At 35.4% G+C, this 22,057-nt stretch overlaps 1 pseudogene; it reads left to right on the top strand.

Annotated features, from left to right (window-relative positions):
• The first annotated feature begins 11,413 nt into the window (after window positions 1–11,413).
• LOC119469230 lies at window positions 11,414–11,550 on the top strand (annotated as a pseudogene).
• The last annotated feature ends 10,507 nt before the right edge of the window (window positions 11,551–22,057 follow it).

A 22,057-nucleotide genomic window follows, 5' to 3' on the forward strand; every position in this document is an offset into this window, starting at 1 on the left:
GGGAAGCCAGATCCTAAGACAGCAGTGGCAGCCCCCAGTGCAAGGTGGTGACATAGCTCAATAAGTCTTCCTTTAGGGTAGATTGAAACCTCTTCTCTGTGGCTTACAAGCACGACTGGTGACAGTGAGTCTTCCTGGAGGATCATCAGTGCACCAAGCAGAAAACCAATGCCAGGTGAATTCAGGGAAATGGATAAGCTGTGCCCAGTACAAACTGGAATCAAATGTTGAAAGTGTCTGCCTGGATTTATGACATCAAGGATAGTGTAAGCAGTTCTGAACCAGTGCTTCTTATACTGTCTGGAAGATAGATTTATATTCAAACCAAATGAGCCTTGAGTTGGAACACTTAAGAAAGCTTCATGATGAAGTATGACACTTTCTCTGAAGAAATACTAAAAAAAGAAGAGAAAATGGCTCCTATCAAGAAATATTTTTTGCCACTGAATTTGGGACTCAGTCTCTGCTAATTTGTTCAGGAGCCAACAATCTGCTATGACTAAGTTAGAACAAGCAGTATCTCACAGCTCTTTGATAAAATCTTCAACTAGAGAGATTTTACTATAGGCCTATCCCTGATGGCCTCATGACTTGCACTGTGGGAATACTCAGCCCTGTCTTTCCAGAGTTAATGGTCAACTCTAGCCTGAATCAAAGTTTTTGGCCAGTGTGCCTGGATCCCCTTTTGCTTCTCTATCTTGAATATTACCATATGCAGACCATGGCAACCTGGCCTCATCAGTGGCCACTCAAGAGAGCAAGTGACTCCACCCAGATTCATATTTTAGATGTAACTTGTCAAGGTCTTATTTTCTTTAAGCTAAAAGGCTCTTCCATCACCAAATCATAGTGGATACACACTACCAAGGCACTTAAATATATGAAGCATACCTAAATGCATAAGGTTGTGAATGTTAGAAGCAGAGAAACTTCTGTAACTCATGATATTGTCAGTAGGTGAGGTTGGGAGGAGCTGGCAAAGGGAAGGTGTAAAATAATTGATTTCTGGGCTATTAATACTATAGTTGTATTAAGAACTAAGAATCTTAGTTATATCTAAAACTTGTGAAGCAAAACACCAGTTATGATGTAGCTATCTTATTGACGTATAATATTAACAAATGCCATCAAGATGAAGAATGAATGGTGAAATAATACATTCATTAAACTAAGTTAAAATCTATTTGTACTCACTTGGACATAATTATTCATAATACAATTACTTGATTTTCAACATGTAAACAGTATTTCTTTATGAGGATTGATGTGCAAATTGACATATGTATGTAAGTCATAAGCTTTAAATGATTAAGAATATGGAAATCATTTAAAAGTAATTCAGTCTTTTATAACAATTTATAATTTAACTGTTGAATATTTTTATATTGAAACACATATTCACTTTCTTCAGTTTGTTTGCTTTCAAAAGGATATTTCATATGAATACATTTACATTTTAACTCATAATTATGTCCATCATATCTTATGTGTGAGTATAGGCATTTACTTTGAAGAGTTTAAAATGCAGTTATATCTAGCTATTTGAATAGTCTCTATATTAAAATATAAAAAAATTGCAGCCAATTTTATCAATTGCCATTTCCATAACAACCAAAGGAAGTTCAAAAAGACTCTTCACACCACTGCTCAAAATAATTTCCCAAGTCTTGTGTATTAAAAAATATCATTTGGATGACTCTATGCTCAGTATTACAATGAGAAACTATAAGGGTAACTATATTTCCCTACCCCATACAGTATTATAAATGTGGCATAAAAAATGACACATTTGTATGTCCATTTATTGTACACATATTCAAGTTATCAAATCGAAATATCACCATAGAGAGTTACCTGAGTAAATATTGTTGAACTGGCTCAAGTGACCCATTAGGAATCATGAAAATCTCCAAAGCTCCCAAGTGATCCTGATCCCATAAGAAGCACATAATGTTGCTCATATGTAACTCAGGAGTGTTTTAGCCACCCTCCTCCCCTGCCCCAACTCCTGACTTCCAATAGATTAGATGTTAATTATGAACTATTTTAAAGATAGGTCTGTAAAAAATTTGAATGACCTGAGGCAATCAACATCTCACCAACAGCTAGCCTTTGGGAGGTTTCTAAGACTAGCATGGGGGAGAGCCAGGAAAAGCAAGTGACAAAACTCTATTTGTCTTATTAAACTTCTAGTCATTTAATACCAAAGGAATTTGATTGAACATATTCCTGCACATCATTAAATAATAACAATGCAACAATAAAGCATTTATTAATAAAATGTACATTAAAATTCAGTGGAAAATTCTTCTCTGAGCCCTCATACAACTTTTTTCTTCTTGGGTATGGAAGAGATTATTAATGAGTGAAATAGTGATGTGCAATTTATAAACAAAATAGATTTTCATTCTAAAGGTGGAACTTGCTTTCAAGTACCCAAATGACTAACTTGACTATTTCAAAATGAACTACAAGTATTGATCAATCAGCAGACTGTGCTTCAATTTGGACATGGGTCAACTTATATCACATCTTCGAAGAATGTAGTATTGGACAAAAAGATGAAAGACTATTTGTTAGACTAAAGTCTGTATTTAATATGCTCACTTATTTTTTCTTAGAAGAAATGAATTCAAGTGGTCACTATTAACTTGTGTGAAATCACTCCTTTGGAGCTCAATATCTGGCAACATGATTTTCTTCTGAGACTAATGTCGAACAGTTTCGCTAAGTGTGCTTCCAAGATTAGTAGGATTAGCACCTGGTAACTTGCCAGAATTTATAAGGAACTCAAACAATAAACAAGCAAAACAAACAAACACATTAATAACTGGGCAAAGGACATGAACAAACATTTCTTGAAAGAAGAAATGCAGGCAGCCAATAAACACATCAAAAAATGCTCAGTATCACTAATCAACAGAGAAATGCTACTTAAAACCTGTGCTTCAATTTGTAAACAAACACTGAGATACCATCTCACACCATTTAGAATAGCTATTCTTAAAAAGTCAAAAATTAACAGATGTTGGTGGGGATTTTGAGAAAAGGAACACTCATACACTGTTGGTGTGAATGTAAATTAGCTCAACCTCTATGAGAAACAGTTTGGAGATATCTCAAAGAACTAAAAATAGATCTACCATTCCACCCATCAATCCCACTGCTTGGTATTTACCCAAAGAAAAAACATCATTAAAAAGGACCTAGAAATAGAAATTCCATTTGACCCAGCAATCCCATTACTGGGTATATATCCAAAGGATTACAAATTGTTCTACTATAAGGACACATGCACACGAATGTTCATTGCAGCACAGTTTACAATAGCAAAGACCTGGAACCAACCCAAATGCCAATCGACGATAGACTGGATAGGGAAAATGTGGCACATATACACCATGGAATATTATGCAGCCATCAAAAACGATGAGTTTGGGTCCTTTGTAGGAACATGGATGAACCTGGAAACCATCATTCTCAGCAAACTGACAGAAGAGCAGAAGATCAAACACCGCATGTTCTCACTCATAGGCAGGTGTTGAACAATGAGAACACATGGACACAGGGAGGGGAGCACTACACACTGGGGTCAGTTGGGGGGAAATAGGGGAGGGACGGTGGGAGGTGGGGAACTGGGGAGAGATAGCAAGGGGAGAGATGCCAGATGTAGGTGATGGGGAGGAAGGCAGCAAATCACACTGCCACGTGTGTTCCTATGCAACAATTTTGCATGTTCTTCACATGTACCCCAAAACCTAAAATGCAATAAAATAAATAAATGGGGGGAAAAAAGTTAAAACTAAAACCTTTTTTTTACCTAAAAAGTTGGCAAAGATGAAAGGTTAATCTTTCTCTTGACTTAGATGTAGAAAAGTGTATTTCCATATACTTTTGGTAAGAGTATAAGTTGGCAACATGTATAAAAATTTTAAACACACAAATAAAAAAAAAGAAAAACTTAAAACAAAAAACAAAAAACCCTTGTTACCTGACTTTAGCCATGCCAAGCAGTTAAGATTTTCAGCATTTGAACTTTACCAAAAGTTACCAAAAGTAACTTGTAGGTAAAACCAACAAGCCTCAATTAGGTTATGACTTAGCTGCAAGTGTATGAGGTATTTTCAAAGGGGTGGTAAGTCACAAAATTTGTGATTGAGACAGTGAAAGAGATCTGACCCAACCAACTCCATCTTGCTTCCAGCCCCCAAGCTGTCTTTACCTATCCCTGAGCATAGGCTGAACTAACTCTGGGAGTAGCTTGGTTTACAGTTTATAGTCCAAAAGAAAGATAGCAGCCCCTTGGGAAGGGGAAAATAAACTTCCCTCTTGCCTGGGGACAGACGAAGAAACTATTATAGCCCTGCTAAAGTGTTTACCCTTAGAGATTGTCTCCAGCTAACTTCTGGACTTAAAATTCCCTTGCTATTTTAGGTACCATTTTAATTGGAGGTAGAATAGGTATGTCAAAACAATGTAGGGACTGAATGGCAGTTTTCCTGCTGATGGGACAGTATCGAGACTAAAATTTGGTTTTCGGAGGACATTTTCCTCCTTATTGTTGAAGGCAGAGTTTTTCCGTTTACAGAAGCAGCACAAATCCTGGTCTCTAGTAGAGGGGCACAAAAAGGGAGGAGAATTGGGAAGCTAGAGTGTTTCCGCAAAGGGACAAAAATGTGCCCCATGGAGAGGATTTCTATTCCACTAGGTGGCGCTGTTGACCTTGAAATGCCTTGTGCTCTCCAGCCAAGGGCAGAGAGTGACCTTGAAATGCCGTGTGCTCTACAGACCAAGAGCAGAGACACTCACTGTGGGTGGGCAGGGGGAGATCCTCTGTTCCTCGAAAACCACAAAAGCGGCTTTTCCTTGAGTTATATCCCCAGTTACTATGACATTTCCTGATCTTGCCTAACATAATTATTTCCCTGACCTGAACTGTAAAAATTCCCACAGCATTGTATACAGAGACAGGATAGGAGACATGGCAATTGTGGACAAGAAAGAAGGAAATTACCATAGGAAACGCTGGAGATCCTGTTGCCAATGCCTAACTGGGCAGTTGTAGGCTGGGGTCAGTCCACAAACCTTCTGATAACACCAGGATGCAGCCCTGGCCAAAAATCCTCAGTTATTTCAGGACCTCTTCCAGCCCCCACATGATGGCGAGGTCCTCTGTGAAAGAAAACCGGTTCAAAACATGGCCTACATGCCCAGCAATACATGGATAGTGGGGGATACTCTGTGTTCTCCCCAGCAAGCCTATACTCCAAGTCTTGTAAGGCTGGCAGCCATGCTCATCTTTTTTTTTTTTTTTTTGAGACGGAGTTTCGCTCTTGTTACCCAGGCTGGAGTGCAATGGCACGATCTCGGCTCACTGCAACCTCCGCCTCCTGGGTTCAGGCAATTCTCCTGCCTCAACCTCCTGAGTAGCTGGGATTACAGGCACGCGCCACCATGCCCAGCTAATTTTTTGTATTTTTAGTAGAGACGGGGTTTCACCATGTTGACCAGGATGGTCTCGATCTCTTGACCTCGTGATCCACCCGCCTCGGCCTCCCAAAGTGCTGGGATTACAGGCTTGAGCCACCGCGCCCGGCCCCTCATCATTTTTTAAATGGCTGATGTGGGCCCAGTATTTTGGTTTGATTTGATTTTAAAATGAAGGCTGAGAGCCTCTAAATGAAAAGACAGAGTTGAGGTCCACACTTGTTTCAATAATACGTATATACTCACGGTTTGAATAAATATACCTGGCATTCTGATACCAGACAAGCCCCCACAGTGAAGTGGCATTATTCATCTGGGGTAATACACAAGGTTCATTGCCTCATGCCAAGGAAATCAAGGATATGAACAGATGTGGAGTGATGTTAAGAACAGACATTTAATAGGTAAAAGAAATAGAAAAGAGAATAGCTCTCTGTCCTGCAGAGAGAGAGGGCCTCCCAAGCGGGTCTTCCAGTCCCATGATGAAGTGCACGAGGTTTTATAGACTGGTTTGAGGAGATGGTGTCTGATCTAGTCAGGGCCCAAAGATTGCTTGGACCTGGTATGATGTTTACATACCAAACAAAGAAGCTGGCCGCCCACCCTAATCTCTTATTATGCAAATGGTTTTTCTTCCTGGCCAGTGCCATATTGTCTGCTCCTAACTGTACGCAGGGTTGACAAAGAAAAGGGAAAATGGAGCCGCCATGTTGAACATGCCTAGCCGGCAGGTAGCCTTCTCCTACCATCACAGCTGCTAGCATTCACTCTAGGCTGCTTATCTATGTCTGCAGCTCTATTTTACAGACTGCTTTTTGTTAGAAAAGAAATGATTTGGGGGCTGCTTTTTATTAGAAGGGAAACCTTACCAAGGACTTTCTTATCCTCACTATCTGCCTAAATAATTTCCTTTTAACTCCTATATCACTATCTTTCTTCACATATGATTATTTTTTTCCCTATGAGGCATTCCAGAAATGCTAGCAGTCAGGGACCATCTTAACACAAGTTCAAGGACTGCGGATTTTTGGAACTTTCACATGACTAAATCTGAACTGAAAACTCCTCTGAAGGTTGGTTTACTTCTGATTCATTCTTAATGCTAGGTGTTGACTCTTCAGGATCCCAGCCCAAAGTGGATGGTGTGGTGGGGAATTAGCAGGATTCCTATTCCTGGTGGATTATGGACACCCAGTTTTATCTGTTTAGCCTTGCAAGGCTACCAAATATAATATCTCAGGCCTTTAGCCATTCTTTGTGGATTGGCATATTATCCTGGCTCAACAAGAATCCCTAATGCTGGTTGTACCTTTCAAGGCCTTCCTCTCCCAAACCTTGGTCTTGTAATTCTTCATTATTGCTCGCTCTTTTCCCATTTACCTTAGGTGGAATAATCACATATGAATAACCTGGTCTTCCCTAGTTACTGGGTGAAATAGATTGGGTAAGAGGTACTGAGGTGGCTGCATATCTGTAATCCTTGACATAATTCGCTCTTACTAATTTTTTTTCAGAGAAGTGAATTATCTACAATCATGCAGAGGGTTAGTAATAACATCAGGGCGAAAACTCAGGTCTCCAAATTGCCTGTCTGAATGTTTCTTCTATAGATGGGAGAGTAGCTCTGTTATATTTTAGATGGTCAATGAATATTTATGGAATTAAAGAATATATTAATGTCATGTACTCTCACATAAAATTTCATAATGTGAACAAAGTTAAATTTTACTGATTGATACCATTCACATGTTCCCTAAAAAAACAACATGGAATTCACTTCTGGATGACACTCACTTGTTTTCTCCTTAGGGAAAATAGCCAGCAGTTTTGATTTATGCAATTTTAGACAGCTTCATATCCTATTCTGCTTTTAATTTGCTATGCCAAAAGTGATTTAATTATCTCTTATCTTCTTCATGTTAAAGCCCAGAGGGAGAGTTTCCTTAAATGCAAATACAGTTATTATCTGAGTCTTAACTTCCAGCAAAGGACTAGATGCTATACAGAAGACAATTTTTAAATTAGCCTTGCCTATGTGCATATGAACTGAAACGAACCTCATTGTCACATTTTACTCTTCACAAAGAAGTTACATGTAAAATCTTCTGAGGAAAGAACATCCCTGAATCAATCATTTCATTGTTAGAGGTAAGTCAATTTCTTCTAATCACAAGCACTACCTCCTTCTGCCTAGAATTTAGAAAGCTGAGAAAGCTGTCATTTCCACACTAACAATGAGAAAAAAGCAGCACCAAATATAAAATCATTAACTTTACTGAACCCATCAGAGATCTGAGGCTACAGAATAACTGAGGCTGAGATCTTGGAAAGATAGGCACTTCTAAGGTAAAATGTAGCACAGCCATTGTCTCACCTATGGCAGAGCACAGGAGGAAGACAGGTTGTTATACAAGTGGCTAAAAAGATTTCATCTAAAATATTTAACAATTTGCTAAATGTCAAGTGTGGGCTAACATGAGACTACAGAATTTCCAAGAGTTGCAAACAATAAAAGAAGACTGCATACACGTGAAGGTTCTTCTCCAGGGACTGTACTGGTGCTGAAGAGAAAAATTGTGAGGTAGGCTGATTATCAGAGAAAATATCCCTCAGTTTAAAATAATGTCATTTATCACATCAACATAGTAAAAAAGCAAAACAATGTGATTATCTCAATAAATGTAGAAAAAGATTTCACAGATTTCAACATCCATTTACATTAAAAACTCTCAGAAAAGTAGGGAAAAGAACTTCCTGTATTTGATAAAGTGTATCTTTTAAAAACCCTACAAATAGTATAATATGTAATGACGCAAACCTGAATACTTTCTTCACAATTTCAGGAAAAAAGCAAAACATTCTTATCAGTCCTTCTGAACATTGTATTTCAGGTCCCAGACAATGCAATAAGACAAGTACCTACATAGGTGCATGAATAAATACTTATATTCATATGCACATGCATACATAAATGGCATACAAAGTGGATATGAAGAAATAAAATTATATCTACTTGCAAATGCCATGATTTTCTACATTGGAAACCCAGTGAAATCTGAATTGTTCATCATGAGTATGTAGAAATACAATTGATAGGTCAATTTAAAAAATCAATTGTATTTCTACATATGCATGATGAATAATTGGAAATTTAATTTTAAAAAATATTATTTAAAAAGTTGCTCTATAGTGGAGAAACCTGGCAAATATTACTACTGCCAAATGATCAAAGTTAACATTAATATAATAAATCATATCGATAAAGTATATTTTTCACATAATGTGATGAGAATGGCATTTTATCTCTGTGGTCTTCCTTCCAAACTCCATTCTAATCATGAAACAAATTAGACAAAATTCCAATTGAGAAAAAAATGTATAAATTGCCTCACCAGCACTCTTCAAAACTGCCAAGGTCACAAAAACAAGAAAAGTCTGAGGAACTGTCACAGACCAGATTGGCCTAAGGAGGCACGATATATAAATGTAATATGGTACTCTGGATAGGAACCTGGAACAAAAAAGATGACATTAACAAAATACTAATACGATGTGACATTTTATCTATATCAACACAACAATGTTTGTTCCTTAGTTTTTAACAATAGGGGAAATGGCGAAGGATATACAGTAACTGTATTTTATTTGAAATTTTTCTGTAAAGCTTATGAAATATGACATTTAAATTTGCACCAAAAACATGAAACAGATAGTAATCAAATAACTTGTTGATGGAGGAATATATCATGTTCAGGGATTGGAAGACTCTTGTTAAAACAGCAATTTTAACAAAACTGATGTATACATTCAGCTCAAGTCCAACCAAAATCCCAGCAAGAACTGTCCTAGAAATGAAGAAATCGACTCTAAATTTAGGTCAAAATGCAAAGGAGTTAGAAAAGCAAAAGAGCATTTATCTTTAAAGGAACAAAGTTGGAGGATACATTTTACCAGATTCCAATAACTATTATGAAGTAACACTAATCAAGGCAATGTGGTATTAGTGAAAGGACAGGCAGGAACAGAAGAGACATTTGTAATGTAGACCCACACATCAATTGTGGTTTTTTATTGTGTATGTTTAAGGTATTCAACATTGTTTTGATATACATAACATAGAAAAATGATTACCACAGTCGAGCAAATAAACATCCATCCCTTCATATACTTACTTTTTTTGTGGTAAGAGCACCTGAATTCTACTCTCTTGGAAAATTTCCAGTACAGGCTATAATATTATGAAGTGTAGTCATCATATTCCACATTCAATCTCTAGATTTATTCATTCTACATACCTGCAATCTTGTATTCTTTGACTAACAGCTCCCCACTTCCTTATCTTCCCTGCTTTGGTAACCACCATTCAACTGTTTTTATTTATCCAACATTTTTTAGATTCCACATATGAATAATATTATGTGGTATTTTTGTTTCTGTGTCTGGCCTATTTCACTTTACATAACTTTCTTCAGGTTCATTCATGTTGTCACAAATGGCAGGATTTCCTTTGTTTTTAAAGCTGAGTTGTATTTCATTGTATATATACCACAATTTATTGATCTATTAAACCACTGACTGACACATTGTTTCCATATCTTGGCTACTGTGAATAATGCTGCCATAAACTTGGAAATGCAGCTGTCTCTATGCAGCAGTGATTTCATCTCCTTTGGGTATATACCCAGAAGAGGGATTGCTGAATGATATGGTAATTCTACTTTTAGGTTTTTGAGGAACTTCCATACTGTTTTCCATGACTGTACCAATTCACATTCCTAACAAGCACAAGAAATCCCTTTTCGCCACATCCTTGTCAATACTTTTTATCTCCATCAATTGATTTTTAAGAAAATGCAAAGTAATTCAATGGACAAGGAATTGTATTTTCAATAAATGTTCCTGTAACAATTAGATATCCATAAAGAAACTATGAATCTCACTCACAACTCGTAAACTACACAAAAACTAAGTCAACTTGAATCAGAGGCCTAAATGTAAATCTGAGACCACAAAACTCTTAGAACAATCATATGAACACATCTTTTTGAACTTAATGTAAGCAAAAACTTTTAAAATACAACACTAAAAGAGCTCATTCATTAAAAAAAGTTGTATGATACATGTATACACACATATATATCACATGTATACACATATATAGATATATATCCATACATATATCATACATATGATAGATTTACATAAATACACACAGGATATATTGCATGTGTGTGTGTATATCTATATAAACATATACGTAAATCTTTTGCTCTTCTAATAACATTATTAATAGAATGAAAGACAAAACCAGACATTGGAGTAAATATTTTTAAAGCATATATCTGGTAACAAAAAAATGAATTGCATCTAGGATACATACAGAAATCTCAAAACTCAATAATAAAATAATTACATGAAAACAATTGCTCACCAAGATGGGCAAAAAATTTAAACAAATACTTCAGCGAGGAAGAGATAGGTCTGACATTAAGGACAAGAAAAGGAAATGCTCAACATTGTCATACTACCATGAGATACCACTACACACTAATTAGAATGCTAAAACAAAAATAAGAGCAAAAATTCAGTAGAACATCCAAATGAACAAATAACCTGACAATTTCACAGACTAGGAAGGATGTTGAGCATCTGGAATTTTTATACATTGCTTCTTACCACGCAAACTAGACCTTTCTTTCAATGTCAAATATATAATTTACCCAAAAGTAAAAACCTTATCTTCACACAAGAATCTGTACAGGAGTGTTTATGGTAGCTTTATTCATAATTACTTAAAACTGGAAGCAAACCAAATGGCCTTCAGTGGGAAAATAGGTAAACAATATGTGATAGAAATATCACAGATGTTTACATAACCTGTAATACTTAGCACCTGTGATACTTAGCAATAAAAGTAAACTAATAAATTCTTACCTGGTAGAAGAGATACTATGATCACAAAAGGGGTTTTGCTAGGGTGAGGCTTGTCTATTACACTGGTGATGTGCTGAACCTGAGATTCTCATCAAGAAACTAAACAGCATAATTTTTGCTAGTGGGGTAAGATAAAAACAGCAACAACAAAAATAAACCAATAAACATAACAACATGAATGAATCACAACACATTATGCTAAGTATAGGAAGCTAGACTCAAAGGGCCATTGAATTAATGATTCAATTTATCTGACATTCTGGAAAAAAACAGATCAATGATTGCCAAAGACCAGAGGCAAAGGTAAGGGATTAACTAAAAAGGGACATGAAGTGATGGGTGCTGGAAACTGATCTATATCATGATTGTGGTAGTGGCTACACAACTGTATACTTTTGTCAAAACTAAAAGAACTGTTCTCTGAAAAGAATAAACTTTTTTAAACATAAGTGTATCTTAATAAACATGATCAAATAAGAGAATATATTTTTAATCACAAGGCAAATGTTAAATGTCACTGTATTCTGTCTCCAACTTTGATCAGAGATCAGTTTTTGTCCTGAAAATAAGATAATAAAATAATTTCTGTCTGAAGCTGAGCTTTGCCTCAATTTTCTCCATTACTATGTTCCCAAATCCCCCTTTTCCATAAAATGACTCATTTCTCCAGTTCTGCTGCCCAGGCTGTTACATGATATAACTATCCACCTGCCTAAATTGGTGGTCTGAATTCCAGAACTCATCACAGCTGCACTTCTTGTCATGGTTTCTATCAATTTGCCTACTTTTAGCTTTTGATTCCTCTAAGTTGCTTGCACCCTATAAAAAGTAGTTTATGAATGATTAAGGAATTACCATTTTTCATCAACATTCAATTTCAGTTTAAATCAATAGATGTATTTACTGTATGAAAGAAGCACTCTGCCAGGAATTAAACAAGTAATGATGAACAGGAGATATACGATTACTGGATATATCTCCTGCCTCCTCAGAACTTAAGAGGCTTATGGTAGACAGTACATCTTCAATTACAACCTAATATGAACTTCGGGTTGATATATGAGAGCATGGAAAGGCCATGTGACAGGTTTAGTTGAGTCAGTCAAGACTTTCCAATGTGATTTATAAGTTGGGTAATGGAGGGTGGTGAGTAGGAATCAACCTAGGAGGTGAAGATAGGAGAGGGGAATAGTATTTCTGACATAAAGAGCACAGTCTATAAAGGCCCTAAACTAAGACAGCAAGGGAGTTCAATCACCTGAAAGGGTTCCTTAAAGCAGAGACGTATGGTCAGATGGTTGCTGAGAAATGAAACAGGATATACAGACAGGGATCAAGCCATGAAAAGCCTAATATATTGTATTAAAGAGTTTTTTCTTTCCTATTCCTGCACAGATACAATTATGACATATTACACTTTTTATTAATGTACAGTAGTTTTATGTGCATAATAACTTGGGAAATTAAAATGGTTCCCTATCAGGGTAGACCTTCAAATTAATCTTTTAGGAGCTCTCAAAGGCTTGGTCCCTCTACATTCTCTTTTCTGCTCTCATCTCTTAAATACGCCTTATATTTTACAGTATTAATTATCCCTCTTCCCTATCCGTCTTCACCCACACCAGATAGTCTTACAAACAACTGGCTGATCATAGAATTTGCATTGATAAGCGCTAAATCTTTAATCTAAATGTCATTGTCATTTGTCCTATTATGACAATTGTGTTGCTACTTTTGTTACTGTTTTGTTTCCCATTGAAAATCTTGACTTACTGTTATAGCTATGTGTATTTAATCTCTGAAAGGCAGAGAGCAAAATAAATTGCAATAAAGTTAGATTACTGCATAGCTCACAATAAAGACACATTTTATATAGTAATTATTTTTATTTGTAAAATAAACTACAGAAAAAGGAGAAGGAGTTCCTAAACTAAATCAACCCCAAAGACTTTCCTGCCTCTGGACTTCCCATTACCAAAATAGTCCCTATTTATTTAAAAGATTTGTGTTGAGTGGCCTGTTGCTTGTAGCCAAAGTCTTTCCAGTGTAAAGATGTAAGTACACATTTCTCTCATAAAGCTATTCTCTGCAAGTCATAATCATCAGAGACCTTGACATTTCAGTCAATATAATAAACAAAAGCTTTGGTGACTTTTTATATAAAAAAGAATCACATAATAGACAACAGACAGAGAAGGTCAGTTTTAATTATGGTGCCTGAATTGTCTGTCATGTCTTATGTAGGTTTTATTTCACAAGTAATATTGAGTCAGAGAGAAATTAAATTTGGTGGGTGGTGAGGATTTTCAAACTAATTGACTTTATTGTGCTATTTATATTCCAGTATTTAAACCCGGCAGATACTAAGCATGGTCCTTTATTTAATTACTAATCACAACATTGGAAAATGTACTAACAGTGTTGCTGTTATTATTATTCATAATGATATAAATTAGTTAGCAGTGTTAAGAGAATAATTCACTCATTCATTATTATCATTACTCAACAGAAATATATAGAGTCCACCATTTGCCATGTGATAAGTACTGAGGATTTAAAGGTAAGCAAGAAAAAAATTCATGAATTCATCAACTCAATCCATAGTAAGATTAAGAGACAGGTATGTTAGGAAAATGATAGATAAGAAATAAATGAATTTGGTGGAAAAAATTGTTTCAAAAGTCTTCAGGAAGCAAGCAGGATTAGTACAGAGCTATTTGTTGGTATACATGCCAATAGTCAGTCTAGGGTGAAAATAAAAACAATAAATGTACAGTTATCATCACCTCCCTTGTGAATCAGCTAATCTACAGTTGACATGTTGAACTAAGAGGAGTCTTTCAACTGTGCTAAACACATTACAATATTTTGACATTTGATAGATACTATTATTGCACAATAACACTTTAATTTATATGGCAGGATGCAGAAAAATTATTTTCCAAATCAAAAAAGATGATTATGAATATGATCCAGAGACTTCAAACGATGCTGAAGAGGATAGCCAAAAGGGGATTTTGAGATGATTCCCTTCTATCAATATACTTTTCTATCTGTTTCTCTTGTGCCACCTGCAGGGGTGTTGACAGAACTAATTCCAAGAGGGCATGGGTGCTAAAAATTGGCGTTTCTGCCTTTTTATAAATACTTTACATGAAAAGAGAATTTTCTTCCTGTTCAATGCTAACGGCAAACATTTTTCTCCTTTGTGAAATATACATAAAGGAATTCTGATCATATTTTGGTTAATTTTAGAATATCTACATGTCATGGATATTTTCCCTGATTTTATATATTATTTAGACAGGTATCCTTTTCTATAATGTTGGTCAAATTATTAACGTCACAGATAAATCAGTTGTCTGTGTAGTTGCTTTATAGACCTAGCATATTAAACAGTATAAAAAAGGGTTGTGATTCTACAAAGGAAAAAGGCATTTAATTGCAGTGCAGCTGTATGTTGTATTTGTTATCTGTTACACAAATCGGAGGGGGTGAGAACCCCAAAATATCCAGGACCTATTATTTATTCTTAATCATCATAATCACCATTGATAATTATTTACCAGCTCCTTACACATATTCTCCATCCTTTTGGACTTATGAAATGGCATTACTAAATATGTTATGTTTGTTCTCGAGTACTGGCTAAAATTGTATGGTTTAAGAGAAAATGTGAAGAGAATATAGATCAGAAGATACATGTGCACATTTATTTTCTTCAGTGTTAAATAAATATTTATATTTAAGTTCATGTATATGGAAAATCATTATCCTTGAGAATGCAAATGAGATTTTTCCCTGAAAGAAAGTATCCTCTGTTTTGATACAGTATAAACATATACTATAAGTTAAACTACAATCGTAATAGGGTAATAACATAGAAGAGTAGGTGGGGGAAAGAAATTGTACTATGCTGCATCATGTATCTCCATTTTAACAAATCAAGTGACCTCGGAAAAATGATAATGTAGTGCAATATTGGGGGAGTTTTGTATACATGGAATCCTGAAAAGAGCATAAGGTAATTTATGACATTGGAAATGAATATTTTTGTCCCATAATATAATCCACAAAATTCATATGCATCCAGAAGAGTTTTTTCACAAACTACATAGTGAATAGTAAAATTCGAGACAACTAAGCCAGTAAGCTGTGTCTGACAATAAACACATCATCATTGCTTAGTTTACTTTCAGTACCTGGTATCAATTAATACTGTTTGTCTTTATCTTTTCTTTTGGTAAGATTGAAGATACCACAGCCCAACTGTTTCAAGGACTACTGAGATGGGAGTCAAAGGAAGGTGTACTAGTTGCCTCAACTAATTGTAAATATATCTGCAAGTGATTGGATTCAAGGTTGACTCTTTCATAGATGATTGAGAAAGGACTTTTTTTTCTCTTTCAGGATGCTAAATTATTCCCTCAAGAAGGTGAACAGGCTCTTGTTAGCCTCAGTAGGCACGAGTTTAGTCATCTGTAAAATGAGACTGTTGAATCAGATCATCACTAAATACTCTTCCAGCTCTAAAATGTGATTTTACATGGATGGTGAGATTTATCCCTGGAGCTTTTAACTCCATTCTATGCCATGTATCCAGGTTTATAAATATAAGATATTTCAGCTTGTATTAAATATAATAAATCTCCTACAGGGAGCTCAGAGCATTTCCACATACATAGTGTTCAATGTCGGTGGTGATGCGAATCATGATGGTAAGGAGTAAAACTCAATAATAAGAATATTCTGGGTCTCCAGTAATAAATTTAAAGATAGAGGAGATGTCGAAGTTAAAACAAAAGAAAGAGGAGGGTAAATTAGCTCTGTAAATTACAAACATACTTAAAATCAAATGAGAGCATTTGAATTAAAATAACAGAACTAGTCCTAGGTTCTTATGTTAGGCAAGTTTAACTCTTGCCTGCTAGCTCTGCGACTTTCTTTCTTAGCTTTATGATTTCCACTCTATTCCTTCATGCCTGGAGATCTCTACATGCCTGAAATTTTTCCCTGGTCTCTACCTTTCTCTAATATTACCGTCACCCTCCTTTTCCCAAATTATGTTTAAAGAGACATCATAACAAGTGAAAGCCTTCTTAAAAAGAAGTCAAGCAATAAGTGCTTTACTCTCCCCATTTCAGCATCACTGCTGTTATTGCCTTCATGAATATAAGATTTGGAGGAAACATCTTGAGACCTAAATGATTCTAAATCACGATTAAGCAAGAAATAGGACAGGTTATTCCATTCACATTGTCCAAAGGGCTCTGGGAATTAGTATACTTACACTCAATATAGGATACAAATAAGTTGGTGGTCCATCTCTAAACTACTTTTGTGGCAAAATAAGCTATTGTTCAACAAAAGACTATAATTATATACCATAATAAACATGATCACATAACTGATTGTGGCTGACTTTGCCTTTCACATACTTTAGTAAAATCTACAGCTTGAAAAACTTTTGTGACTCGATCTTTTGCCATTTTTCTCCACTTTGTGAAACTGCCTTGAGTTTGATGAACACTTTGTTACTAAAGAAAGACAATTAACAAAATTATAGGTAGCAGATCTTTTCGAAGTGTCTTCCTTTAGTTTGATAGTCTTCACTACTCACTCAGATCACAGCATTTTAAGTTAATTTAATATTCCAAAAATTGATAATTAACACAATCTAACTTTCAAAATTAAGTGATTTAAACTGATTTGGTTGTGGTGTATATTTTGCAACTGAATGTTGACCTCAATGAGAAAAAAACACAATAAGTTTATATGTCTTCTTAAACGTGGCCTGGAAGATGAAAGTACTTAGTGAACCAAACGTTCTTAAGAGTTTTGGTCTCAGACCTCTTTAGACTCTTAAAATTCCTGAGGAATCCAAAGGTTTTCTTTTTGTTGTTGTTAATGTAATATTTATTGATATTTACCATATTAAAAATATAACTCGAAAATTTTTAAATAGTAAATTCATTTATTCTAAAATTAAAGTAAATATCTTGCATGTTAAAACATTACCTTGTATGAATAATAACCATTTTCCAACACAAAAAAAAATAATGAGAATAAGCACTATTTTATATTTGTGGAAATACCCTCAGTATTTAGCTTAATAGAAAAACACTGGACTTATACCTGCTTCTGTATTCAATCTTACTGAGATAACACACACACCATACAGCCTCTGGAAAACTCCACTGTATACTTGTGAAAAACTGGGAGTGAAAAGAACAAACAATATTTTAACATTATTATGAAAATATTTTTGACCTTGTAAACCTTGAAAGGGTCCCAGTGATAGCAATCATTTCCTGGAACACATTTAAGAATTACTATCTTGTAGGGACTTGGATGAATCTGGAAACCATCATTCTCAGCAAACTGACACAAGAACAGAAGGCCAAACACCGTATGTTCTCATTCATAGGTGGGTGTAGAACAACGAGAACACGTGGACTCAGGGAGAGGAACATCACACACTGGGGGTAGTTGGTGGGGATAGGGGAGAGAGAGCGGGGGGTGGGCAGGGAAGGGAGGGTGGGGCGGGATAACAGGGGGCGAAATGCCAGATATAGTATGCACCTAAAGTAAAATAAATACATTTTTTTAAAAAAAAAAATTGCTATCTTGACGTATTTAATTATCTAGTTATTCAATAATAATTTGTTGAACTGCTTTGGTGTGACAGATACAATGATAGTTACCAAAAATATATTGATTAAAAAGATGTTAACTCTGGCTTCTGAGGGGATATACTTTAGTGAAGAATAGCAGGGAATTAATAGGTAACCATACTACTATGTAGCAAGTTGTGTCAGCAGTGTGCTATTGGGGAAGATTTTTACATATACATAATACGTAAAACATATATATATACACACACATATAAACATATGTATTTAGTTATATGCAAACATATATGTATGTGTATAACCAAAATAATGAGAAACAAGAGAATAATGGAATCTTAGGTATGAGAGTGAAACTTAGATATCAAGTCCAAACTTCTAACCATTAGATGATACAAAGGACTCTTTTAAAAATTTAAGCAGAAACTTCATTGATCAGGATATTGCACACAGATTTTCTGACTCCTTGACTATTGCTCTGGCACATCTGTTCTTCAGGTTTCTGGGACATACCAGACATAAAATTAACAATCCAGTTGTAGGAGGGTGGGAAGATGTGTTCACCTACATAAGTTGGTATACTAAATTTCCCCTCCTTGTCTCTCTTTCCCTGTTGTAAATACAAGCAATTATTCTATTTTATCGTACCAGACTTAGATTCTGCTTCAGAAACATCAGTTACTGTTTTCAATATCTGAAAATTCTTTGACTTATTGTTTACATGGTATGTGTTTGGCAATATTCCAACCCTCACTAAGGTCAACTAGTCACTTCCTTGGCATCTGCTCCTGAATTATAGAATCTGCGACAGAAACTGGGGCTTAGCCCATAGTCATGCTAGAAAAGGATGTACATTCTCTACTTGTTGATTGCAGAATCCTATACATAAATTGATGAGATCAACTCATTAATTGTGTTATACAAATATTCTATATTCTTACTAATTTTTATGTATTCGTCATATAGATTTCTGAGAAAAAGATGTTAAAATTCTCCAGTGTGATTGTGGAATTGACCATTTCATTCATTTATTTATTCAGCTTTCATATGTTTTGATTCCATGTTATTAAGCATATACTGATATAGGGTTGTTTTTCTATCTGGGAAACAAACAGAAAGTAAACACTAATACATTCTTTTGGGGTTTTCCCTCTATTTGCTTAACCGCAATTTTAATAATCACTGTTAGTTTTAATTTTAGTGATCAATCCTACCTTTTAATTTTTATATGCTTTTCTACTGTTTCACATTAACATATTTTTGAGCTTCTTGTGTTGCAAGCTTAGCTTATGTCTAGTCTTACTTTTTTTCTAATTCATACATTTAGAACTACAACCTTTACAATTTAATAGTAAGTATTTCTTACTTCTGTACTTATTATTGAATATAACATCACACATTTGCCTTCTGTTTTTCTTCTTCTTGTAATAAATCCTTCAATAAATATTTCAGAACAGATCTATTTGTAAGAAACTTTTTGAGATCTTGTATAACTCAAATTATTTGTGATTATCTTTCTTGCTTGGTGACAGCTTACCTAAGTATAAGATACTAATGCTGGGCACGGTGGCTCGTGTCTGTAATCCTAGCACATTGGGAGGCTGAGGCAGGTGGTTCATCTGAGGTCAGGGGTTCGAGACCAGTCTGGCCAACATAATGAAACCACCTCTCTACTACTAAAAATACAAAAAGTTAGCTGGGCCTGGTGGGTGCCTGCAATCCCAGCTACTAGGGAGGCGAAGGCAGGAGAATCGCTTGAACCCAAGAGGGGGATGTTGCAGTGAGCTGAGATCGTGCCATTGCACTTCAGCTTGGGCATTAGGAGCAAAACTCCATCTCAAAAAAAAAAGATTCTAACATAAAAGTTATTTTTCTTCAGACTTTTGAAAACTTTGATCCGTTATTTTAACATCTGGTATTAATAAGTTATTTTGTGACTTGTTTGACATGTACTCCTTTATGGAGATAATCTGTTTTCTTCTCTAGATTTTTTTATGAATTCTGTCTTTATTCTTGTTTTTCCGTAATTATGTAAAATATAGGTTTGAGGCTTAGTTGTTATTTTTAAACATTTATTATATTTACTTAGCCTGTTCTTCAAGCAAGGAAATTTTTCAGTCTTAAGATACCTGCAAGATTTTTTTTCTGCTAATTTGGCACCTCTACTATTATTGCTTTAAAATTTTCCTTTTAAAAACCCATTTTGACTCATGGGTTTTTCTTAGAATCTTACCCTTTGTGCTTTATGCAATCATGTGAAACAATCAGATTATTATCTCTAATCAATAGTTCTATTCACTGAATGACTTAGGGCTCTAATTCTGCTACTTGCTGATCTTGTTGACATTTTCCAATAAAGAAGGATTCCTATTGTCTTTTCTAATTTTAGATTGTGAACTTCTGTTCAGCAGGGATTTAATAGGGAGAACTCTTTGAGGTTCTGGTCGAAGTTATGTTTTTCTGAGGATTTTTGTATTTGCTACTCTTAGGTGCACTCAGGGCCATTAACAGTCCTGTACCGGTTTCTATTTTACATTTTTACCTACAGGGTATCCAGACAATGCAAGTAGTATAAATTTCAGAACCTTCATCAAAGCAAGGATGTGGTTCAAATATTAATGCATGTTCTTTTTTCATTCAATGTCCAGGTTAATAAATATAAACTTTTATTTTATCTCACTTTGCTTATTTTCCCCCTAACATTCCATTTAAGATATAGTATTTTCTTGGAAAACGTTTTCATGGGGTTCCACGCATGCCTTTACTTTGACTTTTATTCCTCTATGCTCATTACACCCAAGTCTTTTTGATTAATGAAATCAGAACATTATTTTAGGACAATCAAAGATTCTGTATCCATTTACCACTGTGCCTGTCACTCACTTCCCCAGCATTTTTGTTCTGTGGGAATTGCTTCTTTATTGTAAACATATTTTATTCAAAATATCTAGATATTTTACAGCAGAAATTTACTCAGGTTAATATAGCCTTGTATAGTATGTGAAATATTCTCCTGTATTTTCCATTTTTCAAGATTTCCTTTCCACAGTTACTCTTGGTTATAGATTGTAAAATAGATAACTTTTCTGTTATTTCTATGCGTTTGAAGGAGGAAAGGGGACAGCAGTATATTCCCTATATGACATCTTGAATTAGGGCCTCTAATTAGTACTTTATAACATAGCTACAATTATATTTTGTTGCAATGCAAAATCAATCATGTCACGCTTGTGTTGAAAATTCTTCAAAGTCTACATTTTGAGACTATAGAATAAATTCCAGTTTCCAAAATCTTCAAGGCTTTTCAAAATTTGGCACCTTTTGAGAAAGGGTATTAGTTAAAGCTGTCCTGAAAGTAATGATAATCAAGGGCCTGCCGTAATTTTCTCCCTTGAGCATTGAAAGGGAGTAAGCTAAGCAATTTTGCTGTTCTTGGGGTAGTTGAAAACTTTGGAGATAAAAGGAGATCCATACGTTTTGGAATAAGGAAAGTTCCTGCGGTTCAAATTCAAAGCAGTGGGAATGTCTCCCAGGAAATAAAGCCCATACTCATCTAGCTTATTTGGTGTAGAGAGGACTTTTCCTTACCTCTCAGCTCCTGGGTCCCCGAGCAGGCATATCCTGATCACTTGATTCTGCCTGACTGCTCTCCAACAGACATGCTGACCTGTGGTAAACAGGAGGAGAAAGGGTACTTCTGGTGAACCAAGAGTTGTTTCCCATAAAGAGAGGGCATGGTGGGGCCTGAAGTTATTGGGAGCTTCTCCCTTCCATTAGCCTCTTCAGGAACCAAAGTTTTGTCACTGAAAGCATAACTGTAAGGTTGTCATGTGGCCCAGTCCTAATGCAATGCTTAATCTGCTTTGGCTTAGCTTTACCTCTCTCCTGCCTTCCTCTTCAGCCTCACCTTGATCACCCTGCTTTCTGTTTGCTAATCTTTATTTGGATATCATTTCATATACTAAAGGTGATATACCTGTCACTCTCTGGTAGAAACATATATTTCA

The sequence above is a fragment of the Cebus imitator genome, unplaced genomic scaffold (genome assembly GCF_001604975.1).
Source record: "Cebus imitator isolate Cc_AM_T3 unplaced genomic scaffold, Cebus_imitator-1.0 Scaffold605, whole genome shotgun sequence".
Classification (NCBI taxonomy): Eukaryota; Metazoa; Chordata; class Mammalia; order Primates; family Cebidae; genus Cebus; species Cebus imitator.